The following is a 24978-nucleotide window of genomic DNA, read 5'->3' on the forward strand; positions in this document are numbered from 1 at the left end:
AAAAACTCATAATGATAACAAATGTTTTGTTTTATGTCCATTTTCCCATTTTAATTCACCTCTGCTATTAAATGACTTTAGCTACTTACTGTGAAATTCCAAATGACTTAAAACAATTCATTTACAAAAATCTATTAAAAAGAAATTAAAATTTGGACCAAAGTAACATCACAGATGAGGTAGAGTAGGATGCTCCAGGAATGAATCAATCTACAGAAACAATTATTAAAGTATCAAGAACTGTTATAATAAACTATTTCAGTACTCTGAGGTCTAGCAGAACACTGGTAGCACCCAAGGGAGGCTGAATGAAAAAACAGTATAAAGTTGCTGATAATTTTTCTCAAATTTGGTGTTTCTCATGGCAATTATCATCCTCCAGCCCCTAGCCCACTGGCAAGAAGCCATGGGCAGATCAGAGAGTATTCTTGATGCAACTTACTGGTGTCAGGAAATAAGGGCATTGTCCAACAAAACTGGGGTTGTGTATTTTGATTTGTCTGTCACTGATGGACCATCACAGAGGCTGGCCATTATTCCAAACTTATTGGGCTAAAGCAGCTTCCTAGGTAGTAGCATCTATCAAAAAATTTTAGAGACAAAGAACAATTTTTTTTATCTTTCCTTTTTGGATCCAGGCTTTCAAGGAATTCTCCATAAGAGCACTAGCAAAACATGCAACACAGATTTAGTGACTACACATAACAAGGAATACAGGTTTGGAGGGGAAAAAAAAAGACAAAACAGAAAATTCACTACACAAATGGATGACTTCAGATTTCATCAAGTAACAAAAAAATCCCTGGGGGAGGGAAAGAATCTGACTTCTACAGTTACCACATTACACTATTCATAATGTTCAATTCTCCACAAAAAGGTACAAAGTATGTAAAACAACAGAAAAGTATGGTTTGTTTACAGGAAAAAAAAAAAAAAAAAAACAACTGAAACCATTCAAAAAGGAAGCTCAGTCTTTGGACTTAACTGTACAAAGACTTAATTGCTTTCTTAAGTTTAGGAAGCTAAAGGAAACCATGACCAGAGAACAAAAGGAAATCATGAGAATAAGGTATGAACATGTAAGGGAACATCAATAAATACAGCAATCAAAAAAGGAACCAAATAGAAATTATGGAGCTAAAAAAACACAGTAACAAATAAAAAATTTTCTAGAAGGGTTCAATAGTGGTTTTTCCAAGCAGAAGAAAGAACCAGTGAACCTGAAGGTAGAGCAATTGAAATTACCTAATCTGAGGAACAGAAATGAAAACTATTTTTATTCAAAATGAACAAAGCCAAAGCATTGAAAGAACAACAAGCCATGAAGCATATCAATATATGCATCATGAAGATCCCACAGTGAGGAGAGGGGAAAAAAAGATACAGAAAAAAATTTTTTTAAATAGTCAAACCTGTTTATTCATGGATTCCCTATTTGCAAATTCACCTGCTCACTGAAATCCATTTGTAACCCCTACGTCAATACTCATTAGCATTTTCACAGTCATTCATGCACATGTGTAGAGCAGCAAAAAAAAAAAAAAAAAAAAAAAAAAAAAAAAAAAAAANTAGCTTAAACATGGTGCTAAGTACAGGCTAATATTCCTAAGGAAAAAAAGGTCTTACATGCCTTTTGGAGAAAATTGGTATTCAGGCATCAGTTACAGTCTTTTGGCTATGAGTTCAATGTTAATGAATCAATAATATGGTGCATCCAGAAAAAGGTAAAGAATATTTGTCAAACTCTTTGTCAGTGCACTTCAGCGAGACTAAGGTAATATTTAGAGTGTGTGATGAAGCTATTGAAATATGGAAAAGCAACTAAATTTGTGAATTTGTGAGATGACAACCAATAACAAAAACTATAGTGGAAAGCATTGTTCTGAGGCTCAAAGCTTAATAAATTATAGTCATGTTACCCAAGGTTCAGAAACTGTTAAATTCTATTGACTAATAATTTATTATCAAAAGAAAATAATGTACATAATTATCTGTAAGAATTAAATATTAAATAGCTGTCCTTAAAGACACACACACACACACACACACAAAGAGAGAGACATACACACACATAAAACAAAGTTATATAGTGATTGGTTGACAAAAATTTGTGACCAAAAGCTCCCAGAAACCTAATCTTGTACTTCCACTAGAAGCAATGGCTCAGTATTCTCTAACTCAATTTGCAATGACTTCATAAAAATAATTGCTATGAATAAAGAGAATCAAATGTAAAGAGATTAAACCAATAATCAAAAACCTCCAAACAAAAATACAGAACTAGATGGTTTTACCTGGTGAATTTTACCAATATTTAAAGATTTAACACCAATTCTCTCAAACTCTCAAAACATAGGACAGTACACTTCATAACACATTCTGTGAGGCAACTTCTAACCTAACACAAAAGCCTTTGAAAGTTAAAAAAAATTATGACATAGGAATTAACATCCTAGATATATTTCCAAGAAAAATAAAAACACCTATCCACAAAGAAAATTGTACGCAAATATTTATAGCAGCCTATTTATAATAGCCAAAAGGTAGAAACAACCTAACTGCCTCTCAACAAATAAATATACAAATTGTGATATATATGAATATTATTCAGGCATAAAGAGGAGTGAAACACTGATATATGCCACAACTTGAACAAGCCTCACAAAACTTTGCATTAAGTGAGAGAAGCAAGACACAAAGGGTCACACATTGTATGATTCATTTATATGAAATATCCAGTACAAGTAAATCCATGGCAATAAAAACCAGATAAATGGTAGCCAGGGGACGGGGAGAGGAAAAGATAGAGAGTGAATACTGAAATAGGTATGGGTTGTTTTTCTGGAGATGATGAAAAAACTCTGAAACTAGAGGCGGTGGTTGAACAGCACTAAAATTGCACTAAATGCTACTGAATTGTATACTTTAAAATGAGTTTCATGTTATGTGACTTTCACTTTAATTAAGGGAAGAGGGAAAAAATGACAATAAAACAAATCCATGGTTTCCTGCAAAGAAGGTACTATCAGTTACTTCTCCAAAATGAGACTGCTAATCTGTCTATTGCTTTTCAACATCTCAAGTATAAAAGACACAGGCCTAATGGTGGCTAAACATAATGTTCTGACATTTCTTAGCATATCTCTAACCTCCTACTTTCATCAGCAGGGAAGTTTCTAATCTAATCCAAATGCCATCGAAAACCCACCTAATAAACTAAAAGTTCCTCAAAGCACATTGTTTTTTGATGGCATAGATTTGTCCCTACTTGTTTCAAGTTACTGGCCTGTCCTAATATGGAGCAGAGCAGGGAAAGGGGAGGAGGGATCCAGGCCTTTAAAAAAAGGTTCAGTGGCACTCCATTTACACAGAGGTGACTTTTCTGGCAGTTTTAATTGTTTAGAACCCAGCCAACAACCCAAAAGATGGTCAAAAGCAGCCCCTCCACAGTGCTTATATTTACTGAAGCCCATACACTAACCTGCATTCACACACGAGTTACTCAGGTCTTCCCTCATCCACAGACCCTGTACTCTTGCTAAAGCTATAGTTCTTTGGGCACAATATTTATTTCTCAATGTTATGCTAACTAGGAACAGCAAATTAAAGGTGAGACAGGAGTTGCTGAAGAATGGCAGTTTTACACTTCCAGAGAAGATGGCAGAATATAAGGATCCCCCGGAGCTCACTGTCTCATGGAAACACTCCCACATCAGTATAACCCAGAAAACAATCCAAAGACTGCCAGAACAGGCTCTCCACAGTTAACCATAGAGAGGTCACATTGAAAATGGTAGGAAATGTGGAGGCATGGTCAGGAACCAAACTAACCTGCAATGCTAACCACAAAAGAGAGGGACACTAGGAGTATGGAGAAGAGAGAGGAAGAGGCCCTACAGAAAGCACTCCACACATGGGAGGCCTGTACTGGAAAGACAAATCTCCATGACACATGGCTTTGAAAACCAGAGGGGCTTAACTTCATGAGTTTTTACAATCAGTGGGACTTAACACCAGTAACTTTAAAAATCAACAGGCTTGGCTCTGAAAGACCCAGAGGACAACAGGAAACAACCTTAGAGAGATAGCATAACAAACACCCTTAAGGAGATACAGCACAGAAGCAGCAGTTTGAAAAGTCTCTGGGGCATATAAGAAGGAGATTAATTTACTAACACCAGAATATGTGCAGGAGGGGCAGGGATCCTTAGGAGACTTCTCCAAAATAGGAGTGGGTGCCATTTCTCTCCCCACCTCCAGCCAACATACGTAGGCAACTGCAGAACCAGCAGGGACACTCACCACCTAGCTTGCTCACGTCTCATGCCCTGCCCCCATATTATCCTGCTGACTGCTCCATTCAACCTAACCTTGGCAGGCGTCCATTCAAAGCCATCACAAGCATCTTCTTGAGCAAGCAACTCCAACAGTGGCCAGTGCCACTCCAAAATCACTGTTGCCCTGTGGAGATGGAAAGATAACCACACATATCAGTTCCACAGCAGTGCTGGCAGTGGGTTTGGGGCAAACATCTGATTTCACTGCTGGCCCCACCATCAACAAAAACTTCACAGGGCTCTGCACAGAGACAAAGCCTGGTAGTTCAGGGTCACTGCAACCCCAACAGACAGACTAGGGTCAGACATCTGGTTGAACAGCAGTCTCTCCACCATCACCAACAAAAGCCTCTCAGAGGATGGCAGGTCGGTGCTATCGTAATCAAAACAGTATGGTACTAGCACAAAAATAGACACACAGATCACTGGAACACAATAGAGAGCCCAGAAGTAAACCTATGATTATATGCTCAATTAACATATGAAAAGGGAGACAGGAATATATATTGGAAAAAAGTCTCTTCAACAAATGGTTCTAGGAAAACTAGACACGCAAAAGAATGAAACTGGATCATTATATCATATACAAAAATAAACTCAAATTGGATTAAAGACCTAAATGTGAGACCAAAAACGATAAAATTCCTAGAAGAAAACATAGGCAGTAATGTCTCTGACATAAGCCATGAAAATATTTTTCTAGATATGTCTCCTTTAGCAAGGGAAACAAAAGCAAAATTAAACTATTGGGAGTATACCAAAATAAGAAGGTTTTACACACCAAGGAAAACCATCAATAAAACAAAAAGACAACCCACTAAATGGAAGACAATATCTGCAAATGATATATCCAATAAGGGGTTAATATCCAAAATATATAAAACAGTTTTCTAACTTAATACCCAAAAAACAAATAATACAATTAAAAATGGGCAGAAGATATGAACAGACATTCTGCAAAGAAGAAATACAGATGGTCAAGAGACACATGAAAAGATGCTCAACATCACTCCTCATTAAGGAAATGCATTCAAAACCACGATAAGGTATCATCTCACACCTGTCAGAATGGGTAAAATTAAAAACACAAGAAACAAGTGTTGGAAAGGATGTGGAGAAAAAGGAATCATCATGCACTGTTGGTGGTAATGCAAGCTGGTATAGCCACTGTGGAAGACAATATGGAAATTCCTCAAAAAATAAAAATAGAAGGGCACCTGGGTGGCTCAGTCATTAAGCATTTGACTCCTGCTCAGGCCATGATCTCACAGTTTGTGAGTTAAGAGTCCCACATTGGATGAGCTCAAGCCCTACTTTGGGTGAGCCCCACTTCAGGTGAGCCTTGCTTCAGGTAAGCCTCGTTTTTCTCTTTTTCTCTTTCTCTCTCCCCTCTCTGCCCCTCACTCACTTGCTCTCTCTCTCTCTCTCTCTGTCTTAAAATAAAAATAAAATAGAATTGCTATATGATCCTGTAAATCCACTACTAGGTATTTACCCAAAGAATACAAAAACACTAATTTGAAAAGATAAATGCACCTGCATGCTTCTTGCAGTACTATTTATAAAAGCCAAGATATGGAAGCAACCCAAGTGTATATTCATAGATTAATGGATAAAGAAGATGTGGTGAATATATACAATGGAATATTACTCAGTCATTAAAAACATAATAAAATCTTGCTATTTGTAACAACATGGATGGAGCTAGAGAATATAACGCTAAGTGAAATAAATCATTCAGAGAAAGACAAATATCACATGATTTGATTCATACATGGAAAGAAGGAAAGAAGGAAAGAAAGAAAGAAAGAAAGAAAGAAAGAAAGAAAGAAAGAAAGAAAGAAAAAGAAAGAAAGAAAGAAAGAGGAAGGAAGAGAGATACACACAAACAAAAAACAGTGTCTTAAATGCAGAGAACAAAGTGTTGGTTGCCAGCAGAAGGTGGATGGGGGATGGGTGAAATAGGTGAAGGGGATTAAGAGCACACTTAACATGAAGAGGGCGGAATAATGTATAAAATTGTTGAATCATTTATATTGTACAACTGAAATTAATATAACAGTGTTAATTATACCTGTGCTAAAAAATAAATATTTTTAAAAGAATGGCAATTTTACATAAAGGACAGTGGCTGACCAATTATAAAAAGCAGATGTAAGGACTCAGGCAGCATAACAATCTAGATCCATCTAATAAACAAGCAAACAGACCTTGTGGAGTAATCAAGTATAGTAAATGATCTTGTTATCACAAAGTCATTAACAAATGGTAACCCGTTTGTTGTTACATGTTAAACAAACAGAGAAGTATGACATACACTTTTAAAAGATCTGCACCAAATATACTTAAAATCAAAAGTAGCTGGCATTTAAGAAAGATAGCCCCTGTTACTAGAAAAATCCACTTTGTTGCAATATCCTGTGAATACCTGAAGGGGATTTAGATGTTGATTACACCAGTCAATTAATACTTACAATATCTTCTACTGAGAAAAGAAAAAAAACAACCTCATTGAAGGGCAACTGTACTTTAAAAGAAAGTCCTAGGCTTATGGACACTCATGTATCCTGTCTCTGCTGCTTCTTTCTAGCTGTGTTACTTTTTAAGAAATTGACTATTCTGTTTTGTTTTCCTACATAAAACAGATATAATAATATCTTCTTCACCAAAGTTCTAGTTTATAGAGTGGCTGACAAACTTGGAGAATTGATAATTCCAAAAGACAGTGCTAGAAGGCAATAAAAAACGGTTTCAGGGAAAGAGTATGATAAATGATGAAGCCATAAACAAAAGGCAAAGCTAAGAATCACTGAGAGAATTGTCATGGACTTCTCAAGGCTTGTCTTCTCAAGTTACTGTCAGCAGGAGGATCCTAAAAAAAAATGTTTGAATTGGAGTGGCAATTTACTGCTATATCTACTCTTCCTTAGTAGAGTTTATCTGCTGTCATATTCATTCCCCAGAAGCATAAATTTGATCACATCACTGGTGCTTCCCTGGTTTTCTATCCTCAACTCCTTTTTCCTCCAGACCTTCTTGGTGATATCAACCAGAGCCACCATTGCTGGCCTGGGCCTCTCTTCTGCATTTAAAACATAGGAGACTGAGAAGAGGCACCAGAAAAAGGAAAGACAAATCTGGAAGGAGGAGTATGGCAGAATTCAAAGGAGATAAAACAATCATCGCACAGTAGTATTTTAGGAAACTATGAATTCTACAAGATAGATTTCATAGCAGGCTACTATTCATCATGGCTCTATATAAAGATAGATGAGAATTTCAGTCATTAAGCTAACACCCTCTGGGAATATGTCTTTGAGTAAGGCGTGTGTTTGTCTTCATGTTCTCAGCAAATGGAGAGAAACAATACACATCTTAGGGGGTGTGGTGAAGACTAAATAATATATGTGGAATGGAATACACTTAGCAAAGGGCCTATTAGTAGCCCAACAAAAATAAGCTGTTGTAGCTATGTGAGAGCAGGCATTCAATAAATATACATGAAAGTATAAGTAAACAATGTGTTAATTTCAATAATTTGCAGGTAACACAATCAATACCACAAAAGCTGCACACCTTTACAAGTCCTTTGGTATATGCAGTGTGTATCTAAGCATGAATGTGTATGTTTTGTGTTTTTAAATCTTTTGAAACTGGTAAAGGGCAGATTTTCAAACTGACTGCTGAATAGCAACATCACATCACTTGGCATTTCAATAAGCTGATTTGCCAAATATAATTAAAAGACAGCACATATGCTCCAGGTAAGAAGTCAACATGGCAACTGGGGCACCTGGGTGGCTCAGTCAGTTAAGCATCCGACTTCAGCTCAGGTCATATCTCATGGTTGGTGGGTTCGAGCTCCTCTTTGGGCTCTGTGCTGACAGCTAGCTCAGAGTCTGGAGCCTGTTTTAGATTCTGTATCTCCCTCTCTCTCTGACCCTCCCCTGCTCACGCTGTCTCTCTCTCTCTCTCTCTCAGACAAAATAAAACATTTTCAAAAAATTAAAAAAAAAGAAGTCAACATGGAAAAAGGAACACATGCACTTAAAAATTGGCTCTGCCAGAAAAAGGCCACCCACTGCCCTTGATTGTTTTGGAGGTCCATTAAAATCAGTAAAGGAAACAGATACTAAAAACTTTAAAGTTCTTTTACGTTTACTTTCTTCAAGTAAAAATGCTATCTGTGACATGTAGACTTTAAAGGGTTACATTACTAAGGATTAAACTGATCCATTAAAGGAACAGGATAGCCTTATGTTGATACTTATTTTAAAATTGTGAAATGATGAAAGTAATTTCTATGGCCCTTTTTAAACTATGAATCACAACAGAGTTAATGGAAGTTAATGTAAACAGCAATGAAATAATAAAACTGTAATTTGAATAAGGTATAGCCATCTACATTTCAATAAAAACGTATATAACATGTATAACTAAATGATAGATGTATCATTTTACTCCTAAAGCTTTACTTAAATGATTACTCTGTCTACATTTCCATCTCAGAAGGAAATTACTTTAGAATACACTTTACTTTGCCAGAAAGAACTTTTTCTCTACTGATTACTAAGATGAGATGTCATACTGTTAGCTGAGAGCATTTATAATGAAAAGTTTTCATTGTAACTTGTCACCAATATGATGCCTTCTAAAATTCCTCAGTATGAGTTTTAACAATCCCTGATTTCTTTTTGACACCTTTGAACAGAGCAGAGGAGTGGGATTACATAAAGCACCCTTTTGTGTTTCTTCCTTCCTCTTACCTGCATTCCCAATTTATAATTACTATGAAAACTGGTTTATTGGCTAGGAAAAAAACTCCTAAGGATTTCAAAAGAGAACTCCTAAAAGTTTAGTTCCAGTTATTCTAAAGCACATCTGAAAATGAAATAAGATGTTATTTAGATTTACTTAGTGAAAATTACCACAGTTGTGACAAGAGCTACAAAGGACACAGTCACACAGTAACCACAAGTATGTGAAATAAACATTATACACCCTGGGTTCACAGCTTCATGAGTTTATAATTCTTCAAACTGTACTTCAATGCATTTGCCTTGCTTTGTGCAGATTCTTTCCACTTGCTCTGACTCCATTCACACTTGACAGATGGTCACATCACTCATGATATTTCCCGTTTGGCACCATATTTAAAAGTCAACTGCAAGGGAATGTAGCCTGGCAGAGGACTTTTCTCCAATAAATATCCACACCAGGTGACATCAAAAAGCTTTCTTCTTTCAGATGGAAACAAAACATTTGTGTTTAAATTACCACAACTTCAGATCACTTAGTTTCCTGGTGCCAACTACAGCCAATTACACCTGGTACAAATTATAAAATGTTAAAAGCCTTGACTTTCCATTTTTAAGTTAAAGAAAGCTCTAGACTAATAATTTCAAATGATAAGCAGTTCTTTTTTGTTCCCTGACAATCATTTGATTATTCATTTTCAGTGGCTTTCTCCTCTAATAAAATATCACTGACTTAAAATCTCTGATTTATATGAATTTGAATCCTAGAAGTATCAATTAGACTATACTCATCGGTGCTAAATAATGTGAGAAATACAATGGACATTTCTTTTTTAATTTATCAGCATATTCTGGCATTTTAAGCCTTCTCTTATTGTAAGACTAGGCTTCTAAGAAGCATAAACAAATGGGTAAATAAAACATTTAAATCACTAAAGCTTAAGAAACAAATAGTTAATATGAATAAAATCTGAAAATTAAAAGAGATTTGTATCTATATTTCCAAAACCTGGTAATATGTTAAATTTAAAACTATGATAAAAGATTTAATGGAAATATGTCATTAAATTTCTCTATTAAATATATACATAAGAAATAAAGAAGGAGCTGGAGGCCATAATTTTGGCTTACTACTTTAATAGATAAAAGTTGAACTTAATGAAAAGTTGGTTTTTATTTCTAATAATAGCCTCCTTTTTTTCCCCCTGTCACACAGTCAACTTAATTGAAGGATCCATCTCTATAGCTGATACATAAAGTTTCTGAAGTGTTTAGAAAAGATAGTCACCATTTCTCTAACCAATAATAATTTCCTAATTACAAGTTATAATATTTGGTCAACCTTATATTTAAATGAACTGTGACAATGAATCAGGAAAACTGATTTTTATAGCCCATCTTATGTCATTTTAGGGCTTTTAAATAGTCTTTCCATCTCTTTGGAATGAACGGGTAGCACCATCAGTCGTCTCATTTAACAAATGGCCAATCTCTTGAAGTTGAGTTCAAGTGCCTAAGGCAAATTAATAGCAAAGATAAAAATCAAAATCCAAATGTTTCTAAACTATATCATTTTCCTCACTAGTTCTGTGTGTATACAGGAACAAAAGGCACAGTTTTTGCTTGTGTTTTTTGTGTTTTAAACAAACTTTATGGAGAGTTTACTATTTACTTGGTACTGTGCTGGTCATGGAGTTACAAAAAGTGGTAAGTTCCAAGTTCCTGCTAGAAGACTTAAGTTTGAGGCAGCGGATATGTAAACAGACCACTTCCATACAATGAGGAAGTGTAGGAAAAATACAGTATATGGATTTCTATGGTGGCCACTTCACTGGTATGCACTTTTATTCTTTTTTTAAAAATTAAAAACATTTATTTTTTATTTGAGAGAGAGAGAGAGAGTGAGCGAGAGAGCACGAGACACAATCTGAAGCAGACTCCAGGCTCTGAGCTGTCAGCACAGAGCCCGATAGTGGGTCTCGAACTCACAAACTGTGAGATCATGACCTGAGCCAAAGTCAGATGTTTAACTGACTGAGCCATCCAGGGGCCCCTATTTTTATTCTTAAATATAAAAATCACTTACACATTCTTAATCCCAGATTTTAAGAAAATTTTGTGGGTTCCCCGTTCCCCAAACTTTTCCTATAAATTTATCCTTTCAAAGGGTACATCACATTCCTCTTTCAACTTGGAGCAGTGTCCCTGAGAGTGTGGAGTCTTTGTTTACAGTGTTTTTTGAGATGATTTCAAATAGCAAACATAAGTACAGTTGTTGTTTTGTTAGTAGTTATGCATTCATGTGAAACATATTGTTTTTTCTTTTATTACAAATATCCTTTTAAATATCCTTTAAAATGTTCCTTTTAAATGTAGGGTTCTTTTAAAGCAACAGAGGTGCCAGGGTGGTTCAGTCATTTAAGTGTCTGACTTCAGTTCAGGTCATGATCTCCCAGTCCATAGTTTGAGCCCCACATAGGGCTGATGACAGCCCTGCTTAGAATTCTGGAGCCTGGAGCCTGCTTAGAATTCTGTGTCTCCCTCTCTCTCTGCCCCTCCCAAGCTCATTCTCTCTCTCTGTCTCTATCTCTGTCTCTATCTCTGTCTCTCTCTCAAGAATAAATAAACATAAAAAGAACTTAAAGCAAAATAACAAAAAAGGCACTAATAATAATACAGGATTACTCAGTTACAGCAAAAATTCTGTAAGTGGTTTAAGGCTGAATAGAGTTTGGGAAATCCTAAGGCTGCCGCCTCTCAACAAAACACAGAATACTTAACAAATTTGCGGGTCACCCTGGACAAGAAGCCATGTTAACCTTTCCAGGATCAATCCCATTATAGTATACATGGTACCAAAACAAAACATTATTCCTTTTTATCACCAGAGCTTAATTATTGAAAATTGATGACCACTTTCATCAAAGCCAGAGCTCCAAAAACCTATTTAGTTCATGGAATTACATGATTAGGGACATGATGTACAGCATGGTGTTACAGTTAACAATATTGCATATTTGAAAATGGCTACACCTCTAGATGTTAAAATCCATCATAAGAAAAAAATTGCAACTATGTGGGGTAATGGATGTTAACTAAATTTATTGTGGCAATTATTTCATAATATATACATTTATTAAATCATGATGTTCTATGGTTTAAACTTACACAATATTCTATGTAATTATATCTCAATAAAACTGGGAAAATGGTTAAATGGCTAAGTTTGTTTTATTTTATAATTTTTAAAAATTAATATTGTAATATATGAATACCCATTAAATTATACTCTCATATGGGTGCATTTTATAATATATGAATTACATCTCAATAAAGCTGTTGAAAATTATGTCAGCTTGAGAAAAAGTATAACATAAATGCCAATTGATAACACAGAAGGTGTAAATATTTGTAGAATGCTGCACAAGTGATGAACACAAGTCCTGGAACCAGTTTTCCTGGATTTAAATTGTGGCTTCATTGCTTCTCAATTACATAATTCTAGAAAGTTACTTAATGTTTTCATGCCTTGGTTTCTCTTATTCTAAAATATGAACACAGTAGCTTTCTCAAAGGGTGCCATGAAGATTAAAAGAGTTATTATGTTTAGAGTGCTTAATTGAGTGCTGATCACATATGAAACATTAGTGCTAGTCATTATTAGTAGTGAAAGTGTTTGGAGAGAAGCACATCTGGTGACTTTAGGGTGGATTTGGAGAGGGAGAGTTATACTACTTCTAACCCATTGAAGAACAACAGCCTGCATTATGAAAGACATGAAATTTCAAGAGCTTCTTGAAAAACATTTGCTGTGATGAAATGGCGCAAATATAGAGATGAAAAATGGCAATCATGGGAAAACCTGTGCAACTAGAATGCAGATGAACAGAAAGGAAGACATGGACCAAATTAGCCTAAGAGGACCTGACATGTAAGGGAAAGGTAGTAAAATAGTTAAGGAGAATGGATATAACCTTTAAATCAGAAATCAAAAACTTTGGTACTACCCTCCTAGGTGATTCTAATGGTGAATTAGATGGCTATTAGCCTCATGAATCACCCAATAATCCACAACAAATTTCCTTATGCTCCTACACAAGAATGAGTTGGGATATTTAATTACCGTCAGATATGTACTTCAAAACTACAATATGATTTTATTATCTACTTCTGCAGGCCAGAGTCTGTGGACACAGACTTTTAGATAAAGGTTAATCAGAACATGCTCTTGAGAGTAAAGGAAGAAACATGAGGCAGAGAGAAAAATTGGGCTGTGATATATAATTGCAACGAAGGACTCAGCCCATCCCACAGGATCTCTGGAGCTGGGATGGCCCCTCAGTTACCCTGAACTGAGGCAAGGATTGATTTTGTAATCCCTGCATTGACCTACCATTTTATGTGAGATGCAAGTAGAGTGGGGAATGTAGCCTTAAGAGAAGCAGCTCCGGGGCACCTGGGTGGCTCAGTTGGTTACACGTGGACTTCAGCTCAGGTCATGATCTAACAGTTTGTGAGTTTGAGCCCCATGTCAAGCTCTGTGCTGACAACTCACAGCCTGCTTAAGATTCTGTGTCTCCCTCTCTCTCTGTCCCTCCTTCTCTCTCGCTCTCAAAAATAAAATAAAAATTAAAAATTAAAAAAAAAAAAAGAAAAGAAAAGAATCAGCTCCCATCAGATGAGGGCAACTGACAGACAGGCCTGGGAAACATCAAAGTCAGGACTCCTTGCAGTTGGGAAGGAGTGCCTTACTCCAGGAGGGGATCTGTGCAGTGCAACTGACACTCACTGCATCCATGGTTCCCTATGTTGTAATCCCCAGAACAGAAGCAGCAGCAAAGACTGGACACTTATCAGAAATGTAAATTACCAGGCCCCATGCCAGAGTTACTGAATAGGAAACTCTAGAAGTGGGCCCAGCAATTTGTGTTTCAACAAGCCTATCAGGTAATTCTGATGCATGCTAAGTTTGAGAACCACTGCCACATGTACTATGTAAAATATGAAATGCAAACAAGATTATTATATTGTAACAACAGTTGTCATACAACCTGTACTCTATAAATGCACATCATGGACTGATCTTCAATACCACTGGAAAATAAGAAAATGTAATCACTTAGAGCCCTGACTTTGGGTCAGTTATAGAGCTGTTGTTTCATAGACTTGAAGGTAATTACTAAGCTGCAGCAATAGTTGATATGGCACTTTATACATGATGCAGATCAATGGAAAAGGGAGTTAACAAAACAATAAGGCTGTATTTGTTGCAAAAAAAGAAGTCTATAAATATAAAAACATTCTAAGGGCAAAAAAAAAAATACAAACTGAGTAAAGCAAAATGCTAAGGGGTGTACTACTCTAGCCAAATCCAACTTGGTTGGCATTTGACTCTTTTCTTGGACTTCAAAGACCCTCAGGTAAAAATAACAAGATGAGCTCAGAAAGGAGAGAGGGAATGACTTCCAGGTAATTTATCTTTCCTAAAGAAGTGGTCTTTGTAGCCGAGGGGGATATACAGAGTTGGAAAATGCCAAGGAAAATCTCCAAATCTGCATTAACTCTATGTGATGGAGAGCAGTAAGACGAATGTCAAACAGTGACAGGACAAGGTGGTGAAAATATTCTTCTTCATAGATATCATCACTCCAAGTATTCAATGACACGGGAGCCATGGTGTAATCTGCAACTCATTCCAGGGAGCATTCCAGGGAACCTTCTGAGAAAATGATAAATGAAGTATCAGATGCCTCAGACAAACAGTTTCAAATTTTCATGGTGTTTTCTTTGAGGCTAGAACTAGCAGCCTTAGCAATTGGAATAAAAGCTCTATCTTACATTACTACATAGTTCTCTATCTTCAAAGCTCTTTCACAGACATCTATAATTTGACTCTCATAAGTACTTTCTGAGATTGTCAGTGTGGTATCCACATTCTGTAAATAAAGAAGTGGGCCTAAAAAGGTTAAGTGACTTGTTCGAGGTCCTATAGGAAGCTAATTAGAGAGACTATTATTTGTTAGAACTTATTATGCTTTATGGAATGTTTCCTAGATACCACAGATGAGGCCAGAAGTCATATTAATATTTTATAAAATCCTCACAAAATGCTTCATGTTAAGTATTATTATTTTTCTCTCTTATAAAGAAACAAAGAGAGGTGAGGTAGTTTGTCCAACAGCATACAGCTACTAAGTGGCAGAGCCAGAGCTCAGGGAAGTCTGGCTCCAAAGCATCCATTCCTTCCACTATGCTATTTCAACTGGTCTCGGGTGGGCCTGGGCAATGCGCTCAGGTGACTTTATTGTGCACCAGCATGGGTAAAGCCTGCTAAGCAGCTATTGCAGCAAAACATGTACAATTCTGACCAGGACACACATTTACAGTGTAAATGTGTAAACTGACAAAATTAAAATAAATAAAAAGGCATAAGAAGTAGATAAGGAATGAGTTTCTTTAAGAAAGAAGGATAATAAAATACACCATATTCCACAGTTTTGATAAACAAATATTAGGATATTAAGTATTGGTAGGTTTACCCATAAGTATCAGGAACAAGAAAGCTAAAAGCAAGGCTCACATCAAGTTTTACAGAAATAGAATGATATTTTCAGATTCTGAAGATCAGAACTCAACCTATTTTATTTGACTTATAATCTCTTATAATTTTTCTACATGTTGAATAAGCCTTCTTTTTTTTTTTTTTTTTTTTTTTTTTTTTTGGTTCTTTTTTTTTTNCAGGACACTTCTCATATGTGCACATAAACATTTTTATACAAAACCAGTGTTTTAATGATATGGCTTCTTCAAAAGGTAGTTAAATATTGATTTGCCATTCTCCTGGTATAATGACCAAACAGAATACTCCCCATCAGTTCGTTGAACCAATGTCTGTAAGTGCTGCCAAACAGGTCAGCAATTAATGTCTTTGCTGAGTAGTTGGTTTCCATGATATCTATAAGAAAACAATTTCTTTGAATTTAAAGCAAAACAGGAGACAATCCATTCATTCCCATAAAAGCTAGCTTGTGATGTGAAACTCACAAGCTACTGCACTAGCAGCTCTTCTCAGACACCAAGACTTAGTTCCTCCTCCCAGTTGCCAATCTCCATTTCACCTAGAAAAGCTATAACCCCCTCGTTTTTGCTATTAAATTCCATATTAACACCTCTCAGCTGCCAACCCCCCAACTTTCTCCTTTGTCTACCTTTATAGTATGAGATCAAGAGCAAATGCTCCAGCTAGCTTAAAATCTTACAGCTGCACAAAATACACAAGGGAAACAAAACCTTCCAAGACAAGGCATCTTTTAAGGTTTAATTTAACCTAAGCATGTTGCTTAAATATATTTCTGTCTATTGGCTACACAATTCCATATTGTTAGAGACTTTTAAAAGGTATTTATAGTGTAATTCACATTTTTAAGTTATAGTCTGGTTATTTTTTAATTCACTTAAATATATTGTAATACTAATTTTAATCTCGTCTCACTTAATATTTTTGCTTTGTCATGTTTCTGTGATTTTTTTATTTAAAATTATTATTTACAGAGTACTGTTTATTTAAAAAAGTAACATTTAAAAATTTTAGCAGTAGTGTTCACTATAATACTGTTTTTTTTCTTTCTTTCCCCCTCTTCCATTCTGATTTAAAATGAAGAGAACAATTTCCTCTTGGAACAAAANTTGGATATAAAACACAGATGGAGAATTTACCTGATCTCTAATGTGAAAGCTTCTGAAATATACTTTCCTAAACAAATATAACTATTTTAAATGCATACTTCCCAAATCAGAAGAAAAAAAAATACTACAAAAATACATTCACACAAAAAGTATATACACCTAATCAAAAAGCTTGTGTTTTCTATTCATTTTCATGGTTAACCACAAATGAACAGGGAAGGGAGGATACCTATTTTTAAAAACAGATGATCAATTAGATTGATGACATATAGGTTTGCAGAGGAAAAAAATACACAGAAAATGTGCAGGAAAGTGCAATCTGAAATATTTAACCTATTTTATTTTTTAATCTCAATCTGATGATATAAATCTAATAACAACTATCACTGCCTATTCCACAGTCCTATGCTGCAAATTCTTATAGAAAATGCCTTTCTATCAGATGTCTCAAAAGATCTTATTAGCAAGACTGAAGAATGCCTTTGTCATATCAAATATGCTCAGCTGTTTAACCGCATGGTGAAGTAGTGTTAGAATCATTTAAAGATGTGTCTGACATCATTAATCTATTTGACCTCTGACCTGCAGATCTAAACTGTAACTATGGTGACCAAAGCTTGACCTTACAATGCTGAGAAACTTTAAAGCTCTGCAGTATTTTGGGTCACATTGTTAACTTAGACAAAGGGGTAAAGAAGTAATGTGACAGTTTCCTGGGAATTAAGGTCAGCAGGTCAATTGTGCTAAAGCTTTTTGTGATAAGGAAACTAGTTAAATTTTTTTTTTGATCTGTTGAAGTTTTTAGAATAGTAGAAGCTGTGAAACAGGCAAAGGAATCAATTCATTAAACTCTAAGGAAGTTGGAAATAAAAGTACAATCAGTGTTAAGCATTCAGTAATATAATATACCCTATAATTGATAGATTTAATACAATATACCCCCATTATCAAAGTCTACACAATCACAAGTGAATAATTTCTTCTGCAAATTCCTACTCTAACTATGTCAAAATTATAAAATCATTTTTTAAAACACAGGGACATTCTTGTGAACAAATGCACAGTCATTTACTTTAATATATATTAAATAAAAATTGTGTATACATACAATATTATTCTCTAAGGAAAATCTTTAATAAACAAAAACAACAAGCATGTAAAAATATAGAGCTAGTGTTAACACCACAGAGCGGTGGCTACTCCTCCTAAATATGAACACTCCTTGTATTTAGGTGTGCTCTCGCTGCATAATTAAACCAGAACTTCACATAGAAACTGTGAACCTCTGTTTACAAGAGTTTCTAATTACACCAATAATAAGCTAGATTAACCTTTTCCACAAAAAGGCAGGTTCTGAGGCATTGCCTCATGGATATTTATCCTGAGGCCATGATTATTTCTATGCTAATTATTCTAAACAAATTACTCACTTGTTTACTACATATATATGTATATATATACACGTGTGTGTTATGAGTGTGTGTGGAGGTGGAGCTCTGCAGAAAAATAGTAAGCAAGGGCTTTCCATATAAGCAAAGCAGATTTAAATAGTCCCCAACCAGCTCAATTTTAAAACATACACCTACACAAATTCTATATATAATTTACATTTGCCATGATTTTATATCTAATAAAGTCTATTTTTCTCGAAAGAATCTGAAAGAAGGTATAATTCAAATATATTTCAGCTCATATTTTAAAATGAAAGAAATTACACACACATACCTACAACATACACACACACACACACACACGCGCACACACACACTCAAATGTTACCAGATATATAAACACCTGGAATAGAAAGCACACTACATATTTCTTCTTTTTCATTTGAAAGTTTGGAGTCTCAGAAAGCAGAACTGCTGAAAGACTAGATACTACTTGGTGCTTTATTTTCTCATCCGTCACCTACATATCTGTTCAAAAGAATATACCAGCAATTTTTCTCCCATGTGTCCCTTAGAGACTTTAGGAGTCTTTAGAAGGTTTGAAGGAGACTTTGGAAAGGCAAAAGATTTGAACACTTAAAAAATAAAATTCAAGTGCGGGTCACTATAAATGAAATTTGACAGTATGCCCCAGGAAGAGAATGCTTCTAAATAAACTACACTGGCACACAGTTATAAAGCCATGGTAGAATCAGGCATGGATAGTAAAGAATATACAACAAACAGAACCAGTGAAATCTTTTGATCACATTTGTCTGTCTGGGTATGGACTAGATGAAAATAAATCCTAGGTTGAAAACTTTTTAAAGCATCAGTGGATAGTAATGTGAAGAAATATCTCATGGAAACTTCCAAAAATAGAAATCTATTATCAACAGACTGGAAGTCTAATGTAAATAAGAAATAAAGGTGCAGGAGAGATAGAGGGGGACTGGGACCTGGGAGTAATGTTGGGAGGGACTAAACCAGAAAAACAAATGTCTCAATACACTTCCCTTCTCTAATATATTACATTTTAAAATCTGATCAGCTTTAACTAAGAATGGCTAAAAGTCTGCTACTAAAAAAGACACAAGGTCCAAGGGCTTTTACATATACATTTATACAGACACCAAATATCCTAAGCACATTTCATTTTCATGTTACAGTCACTGTTTCTGTTACCTGTCTCAAAATATACTTAGTCATAATGTATCATTTTTTAAAAAAATACACTCACTACTGGATATAACCTGCTAATATTTTATTTAGAATATCGGCATTAATGTTCTTAAGACTGGCCAATAGTTTTCACTTATACATGTGCTAACGTTGGCTTCATTTCTGTTTTTGCTGACTTTGAAAGGCTGGCATAGATTTAATTTAGTGACTACTAGCAGAAACAAAATGTATCAAACCAGTAAATTAAGAAGGGAAAACAGACAAAAAAAACTAGGAAGATGTGGAGTGCCTGCATTACTGAAATTCTAAGTGTGGAGCGCCTGGGTGGCTCTGTTGGTTGAGCATCAGACTTCAGGTTATGATCTCACAGTTCAAGTTTGAGCCCCATGTCTGTTCTGACTGCTCAGAGACTGGAGCCTGCTTTGAATCTGTGTCTCCCTCTCTGATCTTCCCTCACTAGTGATATGCCTGTCTCTCAAAAATAAATAAACATTAAAAAAATTTAAAAATATATTTAAAAAAAAAGAAATCCTAAATGTGAATGCAAGAAAATTATTGGAATCCTATGTCCTGGAGTTAAGGATTCCACTTAGACTCAACTATCTGCTACATGCCAAACATTTCTGGTTGTTCCTGTTTCCATACATAGGGGTTAAAATAGTGCACAAAAAAGAATCATGAAAATGAACTGCATAGTTAACAGAAGTTAGAACCTTCTTCTGGGAAGTTCCGTGGAGGAAATTGGGACATAGGATGGAATCATAAGGCGATTGGCCTCAAATTCTAGAATTTGACAACTGTACACTTGTTTTCTACTGTCATGAATAATCATGATAAATCAACCCAAAGGGGTTAAGATACATAAAAAGAAACATGAACAACTGCTCCTTCAATTTTTTCTATGGTTATTAATCTACTTAGGTTTCTAAATCTCTTGAATCAAATTTTGTAATTATCTTTTCTTAGAAAATAATACATTTCATCCAGATTCTCAGTTGCATCCTTAATTTGTGTTTTTATTTTTGCTTTAAAATCAGATTTGCTAATATCTGTAAATTTTGTCAGTCTTTGATCAACTGCTTGGTTTGACTTTTTCTGCTTTCACTCTTATCTAGTTCACTTCTTTTACTTTCTTCATGCTTACACTGTTCTATTTCCTGTTCATTTTTTCTACCTTTGCTTAGTAATAGATGCATTTGAGATTATAGGTTTTCCTCTGCTTACTGCTTTGGCTATGCAGCATATATTTTTGATATGTATTTATCCATATTTTGCTTGTTCTAAATAGTTTAAGATAGTATGAGCTAAAATCTAAAGAATGAGAAGAATTTAAGTAGATGAAGAAAAAAGGAAGAGTAATCCTGGAAGAGGCAACTTACATGCAAAAGGCTTATAGTGGAAGGGAGATTGGCAAAGCCCCCTTAAAAATATATAATAATCATAGTGTGCTTGGGTGGCTAAGTCGGTGAAGCATGTAATTCTTGATCTGGGGGCTGTAAGTTCAGGCCCCACCCTGGTTGTCAAGATTACTTGAAAATTAAAATATATATATATATGAAATATATAANATATATATTAACCACAGAAACACCAAGAAGATTCTAAAAGTTTATTTATTGGGTTATTTTATTACTTCATTTCTGATTATCTCAATATAGTAAATGCTCAGTAATCAAATATGTAAAATAAAATCAATAATTAGAAAAGAACCAACTTTTTAAACATTACTAAGAATAGAAAAAGCATGTATTTAGATAAATGCAGGTGAAATATGATCAAAGTTATTATTTTTAAAGCTTACAAAAAGCTGGATTAGCCTGAAATTACTCCATATTCAATATGAAGAAGCTTATTATAAATTTCTCAAAGTCACAAAATATGAGAGCAGAAGTTGTAGTTAATATAAGACATGAAAGGAAAATATTTCTGGTAAGACAAAATTCAATATTTTTATATTTAAAAATAGTATCCTTAAAAAATCTCTTTTACAATTAGTAATTCCCCACTGAGTTCAATATGTATATAAATGAATTCGACACCATTAATAATCTAATAGTTGTTTAATTTTTACGATTTTCATCTATACATTTACGCTATACTGTTTTAACACACTACCACATAGACTGCATTCCTCTACTGAAAATGCTATTGTTTACCTAATAAAGCCCAGGGAGATTCTTCAGCAGTTTCTAGCAAAAAAGAAACTGGTTTTTAAGTCTCCCTTGAAAGGAAATTAAATAGAAAATCCTGAATTTAAATAACACTGAGGTACTGACACCAATGGATTGAGGCCAGGAAATTCAAAGTTAAAAGTTAAAGCTGATACTCTGTCCCTAAAGCAGGCCATTGTCCTGTCCCCACCCCAGCCTTGCAAATTTAATTAAACCTACGTTCTGAGCAGTTGATATTAGTGGCTGAGAAAACTACAGGAATTTCATCCTTTAGGTAGCCTTTTGTGCTCCACTTCCTTTAACTAAGACATAAACTCTATGTACATTTTCTCTTCGTTTTAAAAAAGGAATCAGGTTAAAAAAAAAACACTTTGTTTCAAGTATTCACTGTCTTCACAAACCCAACAAAATAAAACTTTACCTTCGAAGTCCTTTCAGTCTCACTATTTCTATCCTGAAGTTTCATCAAAAAGTACACTTTTGATTATTTAACAGACTTTTTTATAACCCTCAACACGGAAATGCTTTTTTTAGGTGACTTTGCTGCTTTCTAATAATTAAGTTAGACTATATAACATGAAAATTCAATTACAACTTATACTTTAATACTTTCTCTCAAATCATCCTTAACCACATTAGTTTATGAAGTACTGAATAACAATCTAATATTAAAGCTTAAAATGACATTTTCAAAATGGCTGAGAAAAGTTCATTTCTATTTATAATTATACCCTTAAAAATTCTATGGTAATTATTTTATTACCAACCAGAGGCACATGGGTGGCTCAGTTGGTTGAGAATCCAACTTCAGCTCAGGTCACGATCTCACAGCTCCTAAATTCAAGCCTCCCGTAGGGGCTCTGTGCTTACAGCTCAGACCCCGGAGCCTCTTTCAGATTCTGTGTCACCTTCTGCTTTGGCCCCTCCCCCACTCATACTATGTCTCATTCTAAAAAATAAACAAACATTAAAGTAAAATTCCTCAACCAATAAAACGACTGGTTTTAACTTCATAAGAGTTTGTATTTCATTCTGTTAAACATCTTACCTTTGCCAACAACTGAAACTGATTTTCAGTAGCCAAAAATATTTTTTAAGTTATACAACAATTACTTCTGAATGATCTTTCAGTTTATTCAGTATGAAAATACGTGGGGAACAATGGAGTGCATTTCTGCAATAAGTATTTATCAACTGCATTTTAGATACTTTTTTAAATGAGGATGTGGATTTGGTAAAGCACATGAAATGTCTGTATTCTAAAATATATATATGTATATAATTAAATTGGGGGGTAAATAAGTGGGAAATAGGACTTGATATGCATGTCATTATTGTATTCAAGAAATAGTACATATCATGTCATGTGATAACTAAGGCCCCAAAAGTAACTGCAAGTGATATCAGTGAATATAGCAGAGTAGGGAGCTCCACAAGTCACAACAGAATCATCAAGAAATCAAGCAAAATTGTCAGAATCGACTTTGTCAGAATTCTGGGAAATATTCTGAGGTTTATACAACGGGTCAGGACTGAATCAAAACAAAGGAAACTAACTTAAAAATGCCAGAAAAGATTTGCACTATTTACCCTTATCCCACTTTCCTCTTTGTTCAAAGTGGTCTGAAAGATGGCAGGTAGCTTCCCTCATGTGTGACCTAGTCCCTAGTCCTTGGTTCCAGGAGAAACAGAGGCCTTACTTGCATAGGATTGTATTTATATACTCTAACCTTTCAGAGCATAGCTGGAGGAACAATACACTGAAATGAACTGTTTTGCCTAACTGGGAACTCACTTAGGGTGGGAAAATGACAAGAACTGATTGAAAATATTGTAAGGTAAACAACCCACAACTACCTGAAACAAAGGATTATGCAACCAAAGACAGGGAGAAAAGGCTGGGGAGAGAGCCTTTTTCGAAAATAGGGCATGTAGAGCAGTCATATATACTGGAGAATTTGAAAAGCCATGCACATGCCCAGAAAAGACCTAAAAAGAAATCAATGATTTTACCTCTGACTGTTCTGTGTGTTCAGTGCAAACAAGAAGTTAAGACTAATCCAGAGATGAGAAATGGCCTGGCAGTATTGAAGAAGAGCCCCAGCAAAAGCCAAAGCCAATCTGCATATACTAGAAAAGTTTGTCTATGGGGGAGTATCTTTTCTTTTTCTTATTTTTCTTTCTGTTTTGATTGTTTTTTTTCTTGTTCTTCTCTCTCATTTTTTTTTTTCTTTTTCTGCTGACTGATATTTAAGTTAATCTCTGGCAAAACACTTGCTGAACAAAAGCTAAAGGAATATAGACCTCGGAGATTGCATTTGACAAAAAGTACAGACTTCACAAAATTAAATCTAAAAGTCACAAAACAAGTAGTTACAGCCAGCAATAAAGATAAACCCAAGGAGAGGGGAAGAATCAGATTTCTACAGTTACTACATCATAATAAAATTTCCAGTTTTCAACTAAAAAACTGTAAATAAAATCATGCCAAGAAAACAAAACAAAGAAAGAGAAGAAGAAGAAGAAGGAGAAAAAGAAGAAGAAGAAGAGGAGGAGGAGGAAGAGGAGGAGGAGGAGGAGAAAGAAACAAAGAAACAAAGAAACAAACAACTATGGTCTACTAACAGAAGCAGTTAACAGAAACTGTCCCTGAGAAAGCATAGACATAGGACTTCATAGACAAAAACTTTAAGTCATCTGTCTTAATAAATCAAAGGGCTAAAAAAAAAAAAGAAAAAAAAGACAGGAGTATGATATATAAACAAACAGGTAACATAAAAAAAAAAAAAAAGCCAGGAATTATAAAAAGAAATTAAACAAATTCTGGAAATGAGAAGTATAATAAGTAAAATGAAAAAAAAAATCACTAGAGGCTTTCAAATATAAATTTAAGTAGGCAGAAGAAAGAATCAGTGAATGTGAAGATAAATGAACAAAGCCTAAGAGAACATTGGATACAATAAAGCATGCCAACATATGCATAATGGAAACTTTAGGTGGTGGGGAGAGAAAGAAAAAGTAAAAAGAGTATCTGTAGATATAATGGCTAAAAATTTATCAAGTTTGGTAAAATGTATGTACCTACACATTCAAAACCCTCAATGAACTCCAATAGGATAAATGCAAGGAGTTCTACACAGAGACTACATGATAATCAAGTTGTCAAAAAGCAAGGGCAACAAAAGAATCTAGAAACTGGCAAAGGAAAAGCAACTCATTACTCATACAAAGGGTCTTCAAAAAGATTAACAGCTGATTTCTCATCAGAAGTCATGGAACCCACAAGGGAGAAAAAAGAAATATTTTAAAGTGCCAAAAGAATTGCCAGTCAAGAAACTTAAATCTGTTTCTTGACATATTGTCCTTCAAAACTGAGGATTTAAAGAGTACGTGTGTATATATCCTATCTTTATAT

The 24978-nt window shown here is 34.9% G+C and overlaps 1 protein-coding gene across 1 annotated transcript in view; it reads right to left on the reverse strand.

The window, feature by feature from the left end:
• Window positions 1-24978, reverse strand: part of LOC144242559 (ADP-ribose glycohydrolase MACROD2-like) — a 1445873-nt gene that overhangs the window by 1085392 nt on the left and 335503 nt on the right. The window lies entirely within an intron of this gene.

Source organism: Crocuta crocuta, unplaced genomic scaffold, assembly GCF_008692635.1.
Source record: "Crocuta crocuta isolate KB4526 unplaced genomic scaffold, BGI_CrCroc_1.0 scaffold187, whole genome shotgun sequence".
Taxonomy (NCBI): Eukaryota; Metazoa; Chordata; class Mammalia; order Carnivora; family Hyaenidae; genus Crocuta; species Crocuta crocuta.